Source organism: Zeugodacus cucurbitae, chromosome 2 (assembly GCF_028554725.1).
Source record: "Zeugodacus cucurbitae isolate PBARC_wt_2022May chromosome 2, idZeuCucr1.2, whole genome shotgun sequence".
Lineage (NCBI taxonomy): Eukaryota > Metazoa > Arthropoda > Insecta > Diptera > Tephritidae > Zeugodacus > Zeugodacus cucurbitae.
Genome location: NC_071667.1, coordinates 27,838,687 through 27,854,045, shown reverse-complemented (window position 1 = coordinate 27,854,045; position 15,359 = coordinate 27,838,687). Strand labels below are relative to the sequence as shown.

The 15,359-nt window shown below is 36.0% G+C and overlaps 1 long non-coding RNA gene across 2 annotated transcripts; it reads right to left on the bottom strand.

Moving 5' to 3' along the window:
* Positions 1–11,214: 11,214 nt before the first annotated feature.
* LOC114804167 (uncharacterized) lies at positions 11,215–14,033 on the bottom strand. 2 transcript variants are annotated; one of them, XR_008470075.1, is made up of 3 exons: positions 13,064–14,033; positions 12,676–12,822; positions 11,215–12,607 (listed from the first exon to the last, which is right to left on the bottom strand). It is a non-coding gene; the product is annotated as an uncharacterized LOC114804167 (long non-coding RNA). The 2 variants fall into 2 exon arrangements; XR_003752421.2 differs by having other exon boundaries at positions 13,255–14,027.
* Positions 14,034–15,359: the final 1,326 nt, after the last annotated feature.

Here is a 15,359-nt window from a genome sequence, read left to right as displayed (position 1 = left end):
TACAATAGCCGTAAATAGTAAACAACAGTTGCAGAAATAAACTCAACTGAAACGTACGGGTAAACAAAGTTTTGGCTTGCAAGTTGCAACCGAGGCTTTTGCAGCAGCAGCTCGTCGTAATTCGTCGACATTCCACCGAAATCCAGCACACAACAACAACGTTAAATACACTTAGTTGCTTGTAAATATTTTGCTATGGCAAAACAAATAAATAAATATTTTTGGCTTGACTGAGTGAATGGCTGTCTGTTCGCACTCAGCTGGTTGGCTCAGCATTCGCGGCGGCGCACATACGCAGTGGAGCAACAAAGTTGAATAGCTTAGCCAACTCCACCTGTTCATAGCAGCTCGCAGCTAGTAGTTCAATTAAGACTAGATTCAGCAAAACGAGTCGGGAATAACAGACGGTTGCGGCGCAGTAGCCGACGTTTCATATGAGTTTCTCGGGACCGAAACGGTGTAGAAACGGGTTGCACAGTTCCCTAATATACAATGTATGTAGATATTTGTTTATTTGTTCTAACCATTGTTTGCTCGAAAATCACGATCACTTTATGTATGTATTCAGGTATGTTCCAGCATAGCTTCATGAATTTATGTCATTTTTTATGCCGTCAGTGATTGGTTCTCTCGTTTGCGCCTATTACTGGAGATCGCTAGGTTAATCGTTATAATTATGAATATGCAAAAGAGGCCACAAATAATAAGATAATTAAAGCAGAATGTTTAAGCAACTTGCCTTCTGGCGCCAACAGTTTGACACAAATTCTAGTTAATCGTCGTGGCAGACCAACGAGTCCCACTACACAGCAGGTTGCAGTGGCGAGGTGAAGCTGAATGATGTACAGAGTGAGAGCGATACATAAAGACAAGTGCATATTAGAAAACTATATGAGTGCCTAATTTTCTTACTCAAAATATATCTATTTGTTTCAAAAGCCGTGGCGGTGTTCACACGCACTCATTGGCATACGTACTTATTTTGTATATAGTATAAGTGATTGAATTCAGAAACTGAAAGTGTTTTTTACTTAAAGACCTAAGAGAATTAAATAATTGGCAAAAGAAAACTATGGTACATGGTATAACCGAGTTCTGGAACCACTGCCGCATGGATAGAGAGACCTTTAATTATGGAAAACTATAGAGAAGCAGTTTGCAACCATCTGACAGATTTTATGTCAGTGTAGTCATATAACTATGGTAGATAGACGTTTAGTTATTAAAGTCCACCTTTCCAGTTTAAATAACATATGTATGTACATATATCCGTCTCCTTCAACAAGTATAGCATTATCCACCCATTGCAAATAATGATTTCATATTGAATTCCAGTTAACATTGTTACCGGTTAAAAAAGAAAACATATTTTTTATTAGTTAAAATTGAATGAGTAGAAAATTATGATTTCAGCTCTCTCTTGTTTCTCTAATTGCTCTAAAATTGACTGATGGTATTTGGTGGTGTTAAGCGCTGAGACCGATTAATTTTAAGTATTAAATTGAAGATTTCGTCAGCATATTTGTTTTATGATTCATCGTTGCTAGGCGCTGTCAGTCAGTGGGTTAATTAAAGTCACACTTGGCATTTAGAGCGACCCAAGCAGTTAAGTGAATTAGAAGTGTTTTTTGATAAATTAATCGAAAAAGAAAAAATAATTTTCTTGCGCATAAATTTTGCTTCTTTATGACTAACATAAGCTGTCATCGATTGGCTAAGCGTTTTAGAGAATCCAATAGAACGCACTATCCTGTAATGCAAACAGACAGACAGCACTTATGGTATGTATTTCAAAGTAAAAACAACAGAAACATATATTTGTATTCTCAGTTTTGTCAAAAATTTATCCTTTGAGTCGTTTTTACCATTGTGAATAGTCTACATAAGTAAAACAAAATTTGGCAGAACTCAGCAAGCAGCGATAGTGGTATCCTTATACTCTCTTGCGCAAATTCAACTGGATAACTTTGTTGTTGCTTTCACTTGTAAAATTTTTGTAACGCAAGCAGCGGCCAAAGATAGCGAGCAGTGAAGTGACCAATCGATTACGGCTAAAGTCTTAATAAGATTACAAGACGTAGTCCAAAACCTCTAAAGTCGAAGGAGAGCTGCCACTGAGAAATACAAAAAACTGCTAGAGTAGAAATAGTTCGCTCTAAAGAGCTGTGAGCATTTCGTAAACTACAAACTGCATTTAAGCAAAGTGTAATTATGCAATAACGGTAAACAATGCACTGACAAGAAACTTTAATATCTAACAAAAACAAACAAATGCAAAAACAACAAATATTTGCACTGAACTCGCAAATGATCACCAACAGTGAGCGCCTCTCACCCATACTGTGATGTGCAAGCGGTTTTTGTGTTAAATAACGGTATGCCTTGAGCGATTATCGGTAAACACCGGTGCAATAAAGCGACGACAGAAAAACAAATACACACAAACATATATTTGGAATGATAAAAACGTGAACTTATTGAGTGCAGGTACACTTGTACCTGTGACTATACTGTGAAATAATATTTATTATTGGAACATGTAATTACAATGCAATTAAGCGCCATTAATTTGTATGCAGTGTACGCGTTATTTAAAAATAGAATTTGAACTTTTAAATCATATATTTATTATGTTTAAAACAAAGAAAAAATATATAAAGTTATATAAAATTTAAAGTATATATGTATATAGTTTCATGAATTATTATTTATTCGAAAAAAAACGTAACTAAATGCTTATACAAATATTATTATATTTTATATGTGATTTAATGTATGCTTGTATGCCCCATAACCCTTTACCACCAGTTAATGAGTACTTGTATATAATAATTACAAATATATAGTAAGCAAGTTCTAATACTTGGAAGAAAACACTCCAGCTCTGAAAGTATTCGATGCAGTACCCGCTGGAGGAAGCCGCGGAAGAGGAAGACCTCCACTCCGGTGGAAAGACCAAGTGCAAAGAGGAATGAGTGGCGCGCTCTGGTGGGTTCGGCTATAATCGCTTAAAGCGGTTCCTACGCCAAATATATATATGTATATATATAAGTTCTAATTGACACATGTGAATGATATGTGCTACCAACGTCACTCTACTGCCTACACGTGCAGCATTTATACTTACATACAAACGTATGTACATTGTACATACATACATTCATAAAGTTCACTAATTACTCGCTATGTAAATGAGGACTAAATGAGTGAAACCTATTTGTTAAGACTGATGAGCTATTAATGAACTGCAAATTGTAATGCTTCAATTGGTTACTTTTTGGAGCACACAAATATTCGCATATGTATGAAATATATTTACATTTCGCTTAATTAGCGCTTTCACTAATCACTAGTTAGTGCTCATTAAACATTTCCATTTCGCTTCAAAGTAGCTTGTTTATTCGAGATTCTATTTTTATATGACCTTTGATGTTTTTCCCAAGGACAAGCTTTTATTTTATGAACGAAGCAAGTAACTAAGTAAGTTTACAATTTGGAGAAGATTGTCTTATTTCCTATTCCTTGGGTTTAAAACTTTAATTATGTGTAAATATGTACTTACAGAACAAGTGTCAAGAGCTTCGCCTCTTAAACTTAAAGTCTCAAATGTTGTAGCCATGTTGAACGCTTCGGAGCGGTTCTTAAAAAAATTGTTAAATAAAGTAATATTTTATTTCGAAAAAGTTTGTAAAAGGCTTGACAACCAGATCCAAAAATTCCTATTTAAAATAGTGTGATAAAAGTTTTAAGGGGAAAATAAAAATATTTGTGTTATTTCATAGATAGTTTATTTAAAAGAGAGCAAATGAGGTTTAATTAATTGTTATACTCTCGCAACAAAAGTTGCTACGAGAGTATTATAGTTTTGTCCACATAACGGTTGGTTGTAAGTCCTAAAACTAAACGAGTTAGATATAGAGTTATATATATCAAAATGATAAGAGTGACGAGTAAAGTTCAAATCCGGATGTCTGTCTGTCCGTCCGTGCAAGCTGTAACTTGAGTAAAAATTGAGATATCTTGATGAAACTTGGTATACGTGTTTCTTGACACCATAAGAAGGTTAAATTCGAAGATATACATATCTAAGCCATAAATAAAGCTATGAAAAAAATTTGGTATGAAGGATCGCACTATGAAGGGGCATATGTGGATGTAATTTTTTTGGGGATGGCCGTGGCCCCGCCCCCTACTAAGTTCTTTGTACATATCTCGTAAACTACTAAAGCTATATCAACCAAACTTTCTAAAGTCGTTCCTCTTAGTTACTACCTTATACAGTCCAAAAATCGGATATAACCGCCTACCTCCCATACAAAGGTTATGTTGAAAACTACTAAAAATTATTTAATTCAGTAAGAAAAACCACCAGAAACCTTAAATTTCATTATAAAGATGGTATAGAAGAGCTGCACTAAAATGGTATACAAAATTTTAAATGGGCGTCGTTCCGCCCACTTATGGGTCAAAAACCATATCTCCGAAACTACTCGACCAATTTCAATGAAATTCCCAATGATATTTTATGAAAATAGTCCAAATCGGTTCACAACCACTTCTACAATGGTCTTTATACCATATATATATACCGAATATGTGAGTTAAATTGTGTGTTATATTAATAAAATTATTTAAATAAATTGCGAGAGTATAAAATGTTCGGTTCGGAACTTAGGCCTTCCTTACCTGTTTGCATATTTCTTTTATTCAAAGTAAATATTGTTAAAAGATCAGATAAATTTGTAAAGCGCTCGTACATTATATAATCAATTGACTAGTTTTACAGATAATTTGAAATTCCTGTAATTGTGCAAGCCAGTCAATTGTACACATTAATACTGGTTAATTGATTCCCAGGTTAATTGAACGAAAAATGTGCTATTATAGAAGCGCAATTAAGCGAAAAATGCGGCGCTACGTACTTTATAACGTTTCGATATTTACATATATATTATTTATAGTTCTAAAACTAATTGCTTTATACTTAAGAGTTAAGTCCGTCAATATCAAGTGTTATCCATTTCGGGGCTCCCTACTTTTTTAAAGAAAAAAACACAGGAAATTTAATGGGGAATGTTAATTATCATTTGAAAGAACATTATTTAGCATTTATTTTTTTTAAGATTATCTCTTTCAAATGTTGGCCGCGGCTATGTCTCGGTTGGTCCATCCGTTGAGTCCAATTTTCGATGACACGTTTGATCATACCAACTGGTAACTGGCGAAAAGGGATTGTCCGCATAGACATTTTTATAAACCCACAGAAAGTCTAACGGTGTGATATCACACGATCTTGGTGGTCAATCGACCGGCCAAAACCTGAAATTAATTCAAATTTCACTCACCAAAGTGTTCTCTCCATTAATCCGCCGAGATCACGAGCTTTAATTTCAGGCATCAACTAGTCCGTTATCATGGCGCGATAACGGTCGACATTGGGCCAGAAATGGGCCTCATCGTTGAATAGAATTCCCCCGAGGAAGGGGAAGGCCTCCGTTGGAGGCACCAGGTGGAGAGCGACCTGGCTACACTTGGAATCTCCAACTGGCGCCGAACTTCGAAGGAAAGAGAAGAGTGGCGCGCTCTCATCGATTCGGCTATAACCGGCTAAACCGTTGAACGCCAATAACATACATACATACTTTCGATCTTTCGGAAGATTAAGTTCCTATTACTTGCGGTACCGACACTTCCCAGCTCTATTAACTCTACATGTTAGTGTTTTACTGAAGAGTTCATATATATATATTTGGCGTAGGAACCGCTTTAAGCGATTATAGCCGAATCCACCAGAGCGCGCCACTCATTCCTCCTTTTTGCTTTTTGGCGCCAACTGGAAACACCAAGTGAAGCCAGGTCACTTTGCACTTGGTCTTTCCACCGGAGTGGAGGTCGTCCTCTTCCGCGGCTTCCTCCAGCGGGTAGTGCATCGAATACTTTCAGAGCTGGAGTGTTTTCTTCCATCCGTACAACATGACCTAGCCAGCGTAGCCGCTGTCTTTTTATTCGCTGAACTATGTCAATGTCGTCGTATAAATCGTACAGCTCATCGTTCCATCGTCTGCGGTATTCGCCGTTGCCAATGTTTAGAGGACCATAAATCTTGCGCAAAACCTTTCTCTCGAAAACCCCAAGAGTCGTCTCATCGGATGTTGTCATCGTCCACGCTTCAGCGCCATACATCAGGACGAGAATAATGAGCGACTTATAGAGTTTGATTTTGGTTCGTCGAGAGAGGACTTTACTTTTCAATTGCCTACTCAGTCCAAAGTAGCACCTGTTGGCAAGAGTGATTCTGCGTTGGATTTCAAGGCTGACATTGTTGGTGTTGTTAATGCTGGTTCCCAGATAAACGAAATTATCTACAACTTCAAAGTTATGACTGTCAACAGTGACGTGGGAGCCAAGACGCGAGTGCGCTGACTGTTTGTTTGATGACAGGAGATATTTCGTCTTGTCCTCATTCACCACCAGACCCATACGCTTCGCTTCTTTATCCAGTCTGGAAAACGCAGAACAAACGGCGCGGTTGTTGCTTCCGATGATATCAATATCATCGGCATACGCCAGGAGCTGTACACTCTTGTAGAAGATTGTACCCTCTCTATTTAGTTCTGCAGCTCGTATTATTTTTTCCAGCAATAGATTGAAGAAGTCGCACGATAGTGAGTCACCCTGTCTGAAGCCTCGTTTGGTATCGAACGGCTCGGAGAGGTCCTTCCCGATCCTGACGGAGCTTTTGGTGTTGCTCAACGTCAGCTTACATTGCCGTATTAGTTTTGCAGGGATACCAAATTCAGACATCGCGGCATAAAGGCAGCTCCTTTTCGTGCTATCGAAGGCAGCTTTAAAATCGATAAAAAGATGGTGAGTATCGATTCTTCTCTCTCGGGTCTTTTCCAAGATTTGGCGCATGGTGAATATCTGGTCCATTGTGGATTTTCCAGGTCTAAAGCCACACTGATAAGGTCCAATCAGTTCGTTGACGGTGGGCTTTAGTCTGTCACACAATACGCTCGACAAAACCTTATATGCGATATTGACGAGACTTATACCACGGTAGTTGGCGCAGATTGTGGGGTCTCCCTTCTTATGGATTGGGCAGAGCACACTAAGATTCCAATCGTCAGGCATGCTTTCTTCCGACCATATTCTACAAAGAAGCTGATGCATGCACCTTATCAGTTCTTCGCCGCCGTATTTGAATAGCTCGGCCGGTAATCCATCGGCCCCCGCCGCTTTGTTGTTCTTCAAGCGGGTAATTGCTATTCGAATTTCTTCATGGTCGGGTAATGGAACATCTATTCCATCGTCATCGATTGGGGAATCGGGTTCGCCATCTCCTGGTGTTGTACTTTCACTGCCATTGAGCAGGTCGGAGAAATGTTCCCTCCATGAAGAGTTCATAGTTTTTATTTATTTATGTTTTGTATTTGTGTTGAAGAGTATGTTCACATACTGCTAGTAATTAAATAAGTGGTTTATGATCTTAAGATGATTAAAAATCAATATGGCTAGACATGAAATCTACACAATTTAAATTAATTGTGAAAGCATGAAAGTGCGATATAAATACATACATACATACCATACATATGTATGTACATATAAATGCACATGGCTTTACATATGCTTAAGCATGTGCAACAACTACTAATATGGTTAGTATCATGTGAGCCAATAAATAAGAGTCAATGACTTCGCATTCGCAAATGGACTCTTTTACTTGAATCAAATTTAAATATGTACTTTGTATGCATGTTCATTGACTTTTGCAATGCAGTGTGCGAGTATGCGCTTTCGTTGACTTGGTGTTGCATTACAAATTTGTTATAGTTTGGTTTTCTTTGCATTTTTGTTGTTTTTTAGAGCTTAAGTAATTAAAGCGATGTCTGGTTGTACTGCGCTTTTAAGGTAAATGAGCGTCAGACGAACAGTAAAAAAAACGCAAAGAGGTGTAGAAATTCCAAAAAAGTGTAAAATTAAACAACAACACGTGTGGCACCATTCACGTAGCATAAATGCAATAAACTCTTTCAAAAAAAGCTTCAAAAGTGTAAATATTTTACTTTTACTGTTTGCACAACAAATTCAAGTGGAGAAAAAAAAATGTTGAAATTGCTGCCATCTAATGGCGACCTGCCATAACTGGTTACTTTTACTAGTTGTTAGCGGTGTGAACCGACGACAACAACGCACAACAAGAGTTTACATTAGTTAAAACAAAAACAAATGACAAATTGCACTTCGTTGCACTCACACGAAAACAAAAAGAAATTACTTTTTACAGCAACTACGATGTTGCCTTACTGTGCGGTTATGTTGTTGCTTTTGTTGCTGTTTTTGCGTTTTGTTTTTTTCTCAAAGCTGCTTACTGCGCGCTACTTAACTGCTGTTAAACTTATAAGTATATTTATTAATTTATTAGCTGTGCACAACTACCGGCAGGCGCATGTCACCGCCAGCTTGGTAGCCAATCGGTTAATTCATACCAGTTGCAGTCACTCACTCACTTGCGCACTCAGTCATTCAATCAGTCAGTCTCTCAGCATGGCAGGCAATCATTTGTTTGAATATATTCGACCGCGCTGACTGGGTAATAAAGTGGGTGTACATACCGGTATACATACTATGTACATATGCACCTACATATGTAATTTTGCATATATTATTGATGTATTTAATGTAAACAGCAGAGAAAGAATCTTCAGTCTTCTTATAGTTGACTAGAAGAAGATATATAGCTGCACCATACTACTATCGATACTACACTACGTCTGCATTACGAGATTTATTGCAAATTTAGTCATCTAGTCAAACACTAAACTTTTGTAGATTCTATATAAACAAATTAAATCTAAAAATGTATAAATATTTTCATAAGTTAATAAATTTAAACATATGTAGAACAAGGTCAATTAGATTGATTAGATGTTTGATTACAAATTGCATTATCCCAAAAACTGCGTTTAAGGGGTTATGTGGATTTCATAGGCTGAAAACAAGGGTATTTCAATTTTTTTTAATACATACAAACATATATTTCATTTCAACAATTCAGCATATCAAATATACGTATTTGAATAGTACTTTCTGGGTTTTTTATTTAAAAATTCCGAAAACACACCCGTTGGTACCTCATCTCCCATGATATGTCAAAAAAACTCATGTCGTATATCATTATTGGTTGATCTAAACTCAATAAAACAAAAATATTTCCATAGTAAATGTTAAACGTAGTTGATGAATGAAGGAAGAAAGAAAATATTAAAATTTGTATTTGTATTTGTAATATATAAATTTGTATAAAAAAACTCACTTTTTTGTAAAATTTCGACATACATTGGCTTGAAATATAGTTGTAATAGAAATATAAAAAATCCTTCGTTGATTAACTAGATAATGTATTCCAAAGATGTGTGCAAAATTTCAACACTATGGCTTTATAACTTTTCGAGATATCGAGTCCGTGACCGACTTAAAAAATTGAGTTTCGCGTTTAAACTTTTATATTCAGACTGAATTGACCTAATGGGCGGAACTTCCAAAGAGTCTATCTCTTAGAATTTTATTCGGATCGATTTTATACCTTTGGATAATATTTGAAACATATTATACTATTTAATAAGACAACATTTTTTTTTTAATTTTAAAATTTTGAAACCCACCTAACTCCATAATAAATCCGAACTTCTTGCCATATTGCACAGAAAAGTTTACTGATAAATAATGAAAAAATATTTAATTTATTTTCTAAAGTATTTTTCGTAGAATCTCAAAAATCATTCGAAGGTGGTTAGACGTTTACCCTAGGCTGAGTAGCACCACTGTTTGATGCGCAACCGGGCATCGCGGAAGTCGTGGACATAATGCTGTGGGCTGCTGTCAACGTTAGTCTGCAGTCGTCATGCCATTGTTGCGTTGTTTTTGTTTTAAATCTTTTTTATTATTTTTGCTTTTCCCATGCACAATCTTTAACGTTGCTGCGCTAGAGTTGCTGCAAGCAAGCCCTGTTAGAAATGCAATACTCAGCGCTGGCGTAGATTTGCTGAGGATGTGTGAGTTGGTGCATTTGTGGTAACTTTTTTACAGCTGCACATAAAATTAAATACAAATATTTATGCTTGCTGTTCGGCTTCTTAATAATAAACATATTTTTTAGGATTTCTTTTTGCTCGCCATACGAGTCACCCTTTATACCTACTTTAAGTTGCTAACACACTTTTTGAACTTATTAACTTTGCTGCATCTTAGCTTGCTCGTCCATACCCTTCTCCGCGTCTTCTCTTCACTTGTGTTTCATTACCTGCAACTTCGTGGCCGCAATAACCGCAAATGCAACACGCTTATTTAGCCAGCGTCGGCGCCAGCGCGTTATGGTCTCGGTCATATCAAAGTTTCCGGTAACTCAATAGCGTGTGCTGATGACTGACTACCAGCAAACTGGAGGTTAAAGACATTACCCTGACGTTTGACAGTAAAAACTGTAGCAGTCAGCAAACACGAATCGTCAACGAACCGCCCATTGAGCGTTGGAAAGTTGAGACGATAAAAAATTATATAAAAAGAAATATTACCCAAGTATACATAATGATAAAGCGAATTATCAATGGGTAAAAGTAAGTGTTTTATTTTCTCATACGTCGTCATGTAAGCTATTGTTTTTGTTGCTGTGTTATGCAAGTTTTCGTCGGTGCTGCGAATTTATGGGTTGCGTATACGCCACGGTGTTTGGCATGGCACACGCCTCTGAAGAAAATGCTGTAATGATTTTTTATGTTGTCGCATAAATATCACTTATTTGTACGAGTGTTGCAAGTGTAAATTACGTAATTTTCCTAACGTTGTTTTCATACCTGACATTTTTTCAACATTAAACTGGAATTCTTATTAAGCCTTATATGGTATTTTCAATACCTGTCAATATTAGTACAAAACCATTACTTTGACAGTTAAATTAGAGGAATAAACATATTATTCCCGTCATCAGAAAATCCCGAATTTTAATCAATCTTATATTTTCGACGATTTCCACTCATGCGAAATTGATCTAGATTTATATCACGATAATCTTCATTTATAATAACTGGAACCGTTAGGGTTGTTACATTGAGCTTCTGTGTTATCTGTAAAAGAGCTATTGTTCTTTTAAGAAAAGATAAGTTTCTAATTCCGTATTATGCAACCATAATACTGGACTTCGCGAAACCTCTTCCTCCTCCTCTTCCTCTGTTTCTTATACAACAAAAGGCAAAAGCTCCATACTATGAGTTCTGGGTTCCCAATTGCAATGGAATTCACGAAAGCTGAGCTTGATGATTGGTTAAAGGGGGAGGAAACAATAAATCTTGTCTGCCAGCTGCCGCTCCATAGCTATTATTACAGTCATCTTTCTCTCAAGTGAGTCCAAACTAAGCACCAGTCAACAACTCGGTAGATTTGCTAAAGTTCCAAATTTTTTTCGCATCCTCGGATCGCATCGGATCTAAGCTAACTTTAGTTTCTCACACATAGATCCATATAAACTAAATTTTTGAGGGCTTACCGATGGTCTAAAATTAAATATATAAATCCCTTATATTACACAGCCAAAAAAATGTTTGTCACGACCTATGTGTGCCTTATGGTTTTGGGCTCGCTGAATCCGATTCCGAGGTCCATTTAACCTCATTAGATCAGGGTTTTGACATAGCCCCAGAAAACCAAAGTGGCGGACAGCGTTTCCACAACTTCATCGGAATCGCTTGAAATTTGTTACTAGGGGGTTTTCGGAGTCGCGTAATCAGCGACATGAGGAACACATTAATATCATTAACCTACACTTAATTATGTCGTGGAGAGATGGGCGGTGCTTCATATCTCTTCTTGAGTTCAACGACATTTACTTATGGAATTAAATTAAATATTATATATTATAGTACCATGCTGTATCAGTGTTCCTACTTCATTTTGCATGTTACCTGCTGCCTGCAGTGCGCTGACAACCGAAGATGTCTCATTGAACCATTGTTTACATAATTTCTCTCCATTAAATATTTTTTTACAGCGAAGATGCGTAGGCGATTTTCAGTTGACAAGAGACTTAAAATGAAGTGTCATAAATGAAAGTGAATATTGCTTTGGGCGAAGAGTTTATTGAACCTTTTGCATTATGTAATATAAAATGACGTTTCTTATATAAATTGAGTAGTCATCGCTTTGTAGAATTTATGACTGCTATTACAACGAAATTGGCTGTGATAAAACTGTGTTCATAATTTTCTTATTTTTGTAGTTAAAATATTATTTATTAATTATTTTGTACATTGTTTAATACAATTTTTTTTAGTAATTAAAATATTATTCATTATTTCAATTGTCATGATTCGATAATGATAAGATTATTAGTTTTTTAAATATTTTTATTACATACAGTTGCGAGCAATTAAATAGTAGTGTCCATTGGCAAAGAGAGTTTTGCTTAAATTTTGTTTATTTTATGATATTACCGTCGATCTCTGAAGTATAACGGTCCTGTTATACACAACAACAAGTGTGAAAACTTCCTGTAGCCCCATATACCTCATATACGGATTCCGGTGAACTTTATACCGAAAATATCGGTGGCCTTTGGTGGTGAAAATCAGTGAATTTAGTGTTGTATGTTATATTAACAAAATTACATAAATAACTTACGAGAGTATTAAATAATCGGCTACACCCGAACTCAACCCTTCCTTACTGTTTATTTTTATTACAATTTTTATTACAAAATTTCGACAATTTTATATTTAATAAACCACCTGTTTCTTCTTCTTTCTGTGTGATTACTTCCAAATAATTCTAAAAATAAAATAATTGAAAATGTATCAAAATTCAAATTCTCAAAATCGTATAAATACGTAGGCCATTTGATATTTTAATATCTTTTTTTAATTTAATTTTTTTTTTATTTATTACTCATTAATAAAATTAGTAATTAAGTATGTGAAATGTTATGCCTTTCGATTTCCTTCACTTGATTACATATCGTCTTGTCATAAGTACGCAAATATTAATTCTTCAAGTCTCAATATGCGGTCACCTTGAAAAGTAAACACTTGTCAGTAAGTACGTAAGTATGCGCTTAAGTGTGTAAACATTGTGGCACAGGTGAAATCGAATCCATTTTGTCTGATGATACGAGTATTACGCAGATACGATTTTTACACCGGTTTTCAGGTTCATTTTTTTTTTTTTACTCATTACATTTTATCATTTTAATATTTTTCTTACTGGTTCTCGATTGTTAAGCACCGCTGCACGCGTTTTTAATGTCGGCGAAGTGCTGCACTGAGAGCCTGCTGTCGCTGTCTATGATAAGTAACTGGTTTCTCGTTTGGTATTTATCTCAATTAATATTCGCAAATTGAAACAAGCAAGCGCACACAGTCTGAAAATGTTATCGGTTTTGTATTGATGAGAATGTATTTATTATTTAAAATTATGAGGTTGTTGTTTCAGTGAGAAGGTGCCGGCAATGACTCACGAGCCATCTACGTTCCAATTTCATAGTGGCAAATCTACACTTTACGTATGTTTTGCACTTTTTCTTACAATACTGTACTAATTAATATGAAATAATCCCTCATCGTCTACTTTAAATGTTGAAATGCATAATACCCGTGTATAAACGTTTGCAAATTCACTTCAACTTTTCAATATGATCTAGTCTGAAATAAACTTATTAGACACTTTAATGTGATTTGTGAATTTGTGGAAAATCGAAAAATGTACGGTATGCCAGTTTGCCTTCGGAAGAGTGCGAAACAACCTCATATAAAAATCATGATACACATAAATACATGAAAAGCCGCAAAACTTAATAGCGAGGTGTTGATGAGATATATAGACATTACTATTAGGGTGGTACTGAATACATAAAATTATTTTTTTTCGTATTTTCGCACTGTAGTACCGATTAAAAGATACAAAATTTTTATGGTCGATATTCAATTATATAAAGGGTCAGGAAAGTCATATTTAATGGGGAGTGTTTATTATCATTCGAAAGAACATTCTTTGGGATTTTTTTTTAAAGCATATGTCTTTCAAATGTTGGCCGCGGCTATGTCTCAGATGGTCCATCCGTTGAGTCCAATTTTCGATTACGAATTCGTGATGATCTAAGTGTTCTCTCAATAAATCCATTGATTGATGCGATATGTGGGAAGTGGAAGTCTTCTTGTTGAAACCAAATGTCGCCGAGATCACGACATCAAATGTCGTTTCAGACATCAAATGACGGTCACATTCTTACCGGCATCATTTTTTAAGAAATGTGGACCGATGATTTCACCGTCCCAAAACCCATACCAAACCGTTGTTTTTTATACTCTCGCAACCTGTTGCACAGAGTATTATAGTTTTGTTCACATAACGGTTGTTTGTGTCACCAAGAAATAAAAGAGTTAGATATGGGGTTATATATATATAAATGATCAGGATGACGAGTGGAGTTGAAATCCGGATGTCTGAGAGGGTTGCTTTCGAAAATGAGCAAAATCTGTCCACTGCCACGCCCACAAAATGGCGAAAACCAAAAACACATAAAGTGTCATAACTAAGCCATAAATAAAGTTATAACAGTAAAATTTGGAATAAACGATCGCACTAGGAAGGGGCATATTTGGATGTAATTTTTTTGGGGAAGTCGGCGTGGCCCCGCCCCCAAATCGGTTATTTGTATATATCTCGCAAACCAATGAAGAAGTCGATTCTCTTACGTACCCCACCACACACCATGAAAATAATTGAAATCGGATAATAACCACGCCCACCTCCCATTCAAAGGTTAGGTTGAAAATTACTAAAAGTGGGTTAACACACTAAGGAAAAACGTCAGAAACACTAAATTTGACATGAGAAATGACAGATGGAAGCTGCACTCAGATTTTTTTACAAAACGGAAAATGGGCGTGGCGTCACCCACTTATGGGTCAAAAACCATATCTCAGGAACTACTCGACCGATTTCAATGAAACTTGGCTTGTAATAGTTTCCGTACATCCCAATGATATGTTGTGAAAATTGTCCAAATCGGATCACAACCACGCCTACTTCCTATATACCAGAACTTAGAAGATGATCTGAATCGTTTACTTTACAATATATAAAGTAAGCACTAGTGAAGATATCGGTGCAGAATTTTGCACAAATACTACGTTTATAGTGTGGCGCCCCATTCTAAAAATCGCCAAAATCGGACCATATGTTTTCAAGGCCCCATATATCGAACGTGAGGACCTCGGTGCTTCTAACCTGATATTAGGGTTTTCAACATTCAATGGACTTTATACAATATATATGACGAATATGTGGGTCAAATTGTGTATTATATA